The sequence below is a fragment of the Montipora capricornis genome, chromosome 5 (genome assembly GCF_036669925.1).
Source record: "Montipora capricornis isolate CH-2021 chromosome 5, ASM3666992v2, whole genome shotgun sequence".
Lineage (NCBI taxonomy): Eukaryota > Metazoa > Cnidaria > Anthozoa > Scleractinia > Acroporidae > Montipora > Montipora capricornis.
In genome coordinates, this window is record NC_090887.1 from 15,422,731 (window position 1) to 15,427,730 (window position 5,000).

Sequence of the window (5,000 nt, forward strand, 5' to 3'; positions counted from 1 at the left end):
AATATTCTTGCTTGATAAAAACTAGGAAAATCCTTAGCATGCAGAAATATCGAAGAAAAATTTTTTGGAATGGTAAATTTATTTCCATCATGAATGGCAAATTGGTCTTTTTATAATTAGAGTTGGCGATTTACTGACGGACTCGGACAAAATTGATAAACTCAGAATAAATATGCGACCCTATTCACCTTTTCTTAACCTCTTCATCATCATCATCATAAATCTTATGCTTATGGGGCATAGAGCCGCTTTTTTATAATAACCTCTTAAACAGGCTCAAACCAGTTTTCACACTTCCAAAAAACTGTACTGTTGGGAAGGATTGAATCTACCCAACTGCTTCACTTAACGGCAATGTTATGGTACCATACAAAACACCAATAACTGCACTCATCAATGTGACGTAATAGGTTACCACGGCAACAAAAAAGGCATCCAAAAACACCTTATATTGCTGGAGAGTGATTATCACGCAAAGATAAAACTCTCTGCAAAGTTGAAAAAAATTATCTGGAGCAGCTTCATAGCTACCTTCACAATCGGACACAATACATAGGGCATTTTAGATGGTTTTTTTGTTGCCATGGTAATTTATTATTTATTACGTCACATTAATATGTCCATCTTGTTAAGAAATTATTGCCGTTTCATTTGGTACCATAACATTACCGTCAAGTGAAACAGTGTCGTAGGCTTAATCCTACAAATAAGACATCCCTCCAAATTGTTGAAACCGGTTTGAGCGACCTTAAACGAGATTTTTGAGTTTATAATTGCAATAGATACGATTACTATAAAATGGTTCTGTGAGGATTGGAGCCCACAACAGGGAACAGTATTTCGATCTTCAAGTACATGCAAATTTCGACGTGAATTCTTGCCGGAAGTAATTTGTCTTCGAATTTACGATTACGATCCAAAACTCCTAATTCATACTGAGTTCAAAACGATCAACTGAATTGGAAATAAATTACATGCTGCATTTTGGTGCAGTCTTAGACACAAGAATGAGAGCTAGATTGTCAGTACAAAATATGAAACAGATACTGTGGTAAAAAATTAGCATCCTACAGGAAATGGACAGAAACTGATATTTAATCAGGCTGCTCACCTTGTAGAGCTACGGACGAATCCCTTGAATATTCTTGCTTGCCCTATCACTACAGTTCCTTGGATATATGTAATCAATTGATGCACTTACATCAACATTAGAACTACAGCACTGTTTAGAGTCGACGTAGTGTTCTGCCTATGACAGAGGGAACATGATTCATTGTTATTACTTAATTTTAATAAATACTTTGCTTGCGCAGGAAAAATACTTTGAAGCCGTCAATTAGGGCGCTTTTGCCCAACACAAGAGAGAAGTCGACTCAACTTAACGCTTTTAATAAACAATACATTTGTTGCCAAAAAATACTTTGAAGCCGTTTAAATTTGATGAAACCGGAATATTAAAGAATGCGTGGTATCAGGTAGTTTGTCTATTAAAGAACCGTGTATCACCACATTTCCGCATGGATATGCTCAAATGCGCTTTGCTACGACGAACAGAGCAAAAAAAAAAAGTTCATACCAAACAAAACATGGCTAAGCACCCCAACTGGCAGGAGACAACTAATTGGCTTTTTATAAAGTATGGTAGAGGTGAATTTAGTTGGGATCAACGAAACCCTGCGACACCACATGAAACTGTGACCTTGGACCACAACACCTGTATGTGTATCAACCAGAAGTTTGTGTAAGGTGCGCATAATGAGATTATATCATTTTCTTATGTACCAATTGTTAGTTCAGAATTACTGTGTTAGCAAACATCTACAAGAAGGAGATTAGAATGGCTTGTTCGGTGTTTACGTCATGATGGCGGAAGTGATCCCTTCTTCTCAATAAATCACTTCACTAAGCTGTGATTTCATATTTGGAAGATGCATGGGGAAGACATTACTCACCTCAAAGAGAAGGACCTCAAACCTGTGACGTCCAGTGTAGGCACAATCAGTGTAAACTGCAACTCAAAGTGAAAGGAATGATGTTTTGTGGGAATGGTATGACTAATGAAGGTGCTCACATTGTCACGCAAATGTTGCCATTAAATTCCTGACGTCTTGTTTTATAATGCTTAAACAGACTCGAGGGATTGCTTCCCTGACTGATGATTATCTCAAACCTTCAAACTGTAAAGGACTCGTAAGGGAATCAGGTCAACTAGTTGCTTTATATAGATGTTGACTGTTTTTTTCTGAGAAAACCTGTGGGCCACCGTATCTTCGTATATCGAGATCACAGTCCATTCAACTGTGACATTTGATATTTTCTCTTGGTTTTATTTAGAACCAAATATTCAGAGTCATGGCAACGACGGCGAGGGTTAAAAAGACACATGTACATTTGTAAGGCTAAGCTTTTGCTGAGTAACAAACATGACAAAGTTGAACAAGTTCTTTCTTTGTAGGAAATTGTTGCCTACACGGTGCGTTACGCCGCCTATGATGTTTAACAAGAGGTGTAAACGATGACGTCAGCTAGCCATTCCCTATGGCAGGGGGCTTCCCGAAAATGCAATAGCAAGCGGTCATTCTACACTTTTAAATAATTGTTCTTCGATTCTGAAGTGCGCTCTGAGGTGTCGTTCACTGTAAATACGGAGGTTAAGATCTACGACGCAACCGTAACGAAATGTCATTTAAAACTGCAAGTTTAGGTTTATCAACTTTTTCGTCATTATGTCGGTTTGTCTAACTTCTAAAAACTAGCGCAACATTTCAGGAACTGAATTAGGAGGTGGACGACAGAAAACTGTTGAAGCGACGACAGAAAACTCAAATTCGTTGCCTTGTTTCAACAGGAAAAGAAAAAATTGACAACGGTTACAAACAAGAATTGTTCAAAATGACAATTCAAAAATGCACGTGACGTTTCGTGTGTTCTATTGTTCTCCGTAAAACCTGACATTTGTCATTTCAGGTCGCAGAGTTGCTGAAAAACGTGAAAGAAATGTTCAAAAAACCAAAAATGCACGTGCAGAGCGTGCAAAGCTATTGTTTTTCTTCATAATTTGCAAAATTTGTGACGTCTTTGTTGCCGTCGCGAGTAGATCTTAAACTCCCCAATGTATCTACCAAACGAAACAATCTGGAGTTTATTGTTGAGTAATGTATTGTAATGTAATTTGTTACTGCAAAGAGTTCAAACGAGTGAGATTTATGTTTGTTTATAGGTTGCCAGAGAATATTTTTTTCCATGGTCCGAGACAACGCTACGCGAGACGAAAGCAATTTACAGTCCTTAGTAATTGCCTTTGACTAGCGTAGCGTTCTCTCGTACCTTGCAAAAAAAAAAGGCGGACGGGGCAGGGGCATTGGGTTCGTTACTGCAAAGAGTTCGATAACGTAGTGGATGAGATTTATGTTTTATAGCTTCTATTAAATAGAATAAGTTTGGGCTAATCAGCCATTTACTATAAAATAAGGTAAAAACAGTGAAACGAGAAATTTTATATATGAGCAGTGAATACACCATTTTACAGTTGTAACTAAGTTACCTGGACTAAGAATGGAAGCGAGGCTGCCGGTTACCCTGTTTTGATACAACAAATCTTTTTTGCTTTTCTAATGTTATTGTAGACTCGTCTGAATTACAACAACTCAATTTATCTGACAAAGGAAGTGTGTGGTCTGTATCAATAAAATGTCACCGGCAGCCTCGCAGCCATTCAGAGGCTTGGTCACATTATGATTTACTTCTGACGATTGAAAGCCATCCGTCCTGGCCATTTAAAAATGGTCAACTAGTGTCCATTTCTTTTTATCTCTCGTATAAGCATCAAGTCGTACAACACTGAGTCTACGCGGCTGAACGCAAGTTTTAAAGCTGGCACCACGAAATAAGAAAGGGAAGAGACTACTGGTACCTCAGTCTACACTTTTGTTCGAAGGATTTTTAGAGCGACTTCACTTAAGTTCACAGTATTTCAGTGGTTTGTTTGTGACTACTGCGCATGCACGTAGTCACTATTGCCATCGTCTTAGTTTTCCCGAAGACGTGAGTATGTAAAAAATAGAATACACTTCGGAGCCAATCCACATACAAAGAGTACCAAAGTACGGACTCTGCAAACATTTACGATGATTGGCGACAGTTCGCGAGGACGAACGAAATGCTCCGGGTTGCCTGTGTGTTCGCAGACGATGATCTGTGAAGAATAAAGTTCTGTGATTATGAGGCGAGTTTTTAATTCTTACAACAGTTACTTCTCGCGCTTTTCGTGTTTTGTTTCCTAACCGACCAATTGAGCCAGTTGACGCGTTTAATGAAAGCCATGAAGGAACGCAAAAAGCCCCTTTGAGGGAAAAGCATTGTTGAATATTTAGCCCCGCTTCCGAGACAAACAAAGCGTTGAAGTTGCACGTGATTGTTAAACTACAGATGGTTTCACAGTGGGATCATCAAAATTGGCAAGGTCTTCTGCGCGGAATTTTTATCTATAGGAAGGTTGAAGATGACCTTCCTATAGGAAGTTGAAGATGACTTTAATCATAATTATTATGCATGTTTCGCCTAGTTGTTATATAGTCCTAACGGTTTTTCAAAATATTCTGCCGAACTGACGATGATGTTCGTAACATCGAAACATGTCTTGGAAATTAAAAATGTCGTTAATCTCTTAAAGATAACCTAGCAATAAATATTTTTTTTACAGTTTCCAGTTCCGTGACTTCTTTCGTTTCGAAAATACGGCATTTTGAATTTCCATAAGTGTTACTTTTACGTGACACCATGATAATAAGCTATTTGATTGAAAAAATGTCTATCCCTATGAATCTCAGCGAGATGTATTAATATTTTATCTCATAAGCGAAAAGTAAGCCCTTTCTTGGGCAAAGTGAAGTCCAGATGCTGGAGCACTTTGATCCACCTACACAAAATTTGGTTATAAAGGTGAGCGTGAAATGCTTTGACAGAAACGATGTACAGCACAGGAGAGGAGGTTTCTAAAT

General features: G+C 38.2%; 1 pseudogene; it reads right to left on the reverse strand.

Moving 5' to 3' along the window:
• LOC138048442 (uncharacterized) overlaps positions 1–1,245 on the reverse strand; it is a 10,219-nt pseudogene extending 8,974 nt beyond the window's left edge.
• Between the last annotated feature and the right edge of the window lie 3,755 nt (positions 1,246–5,000).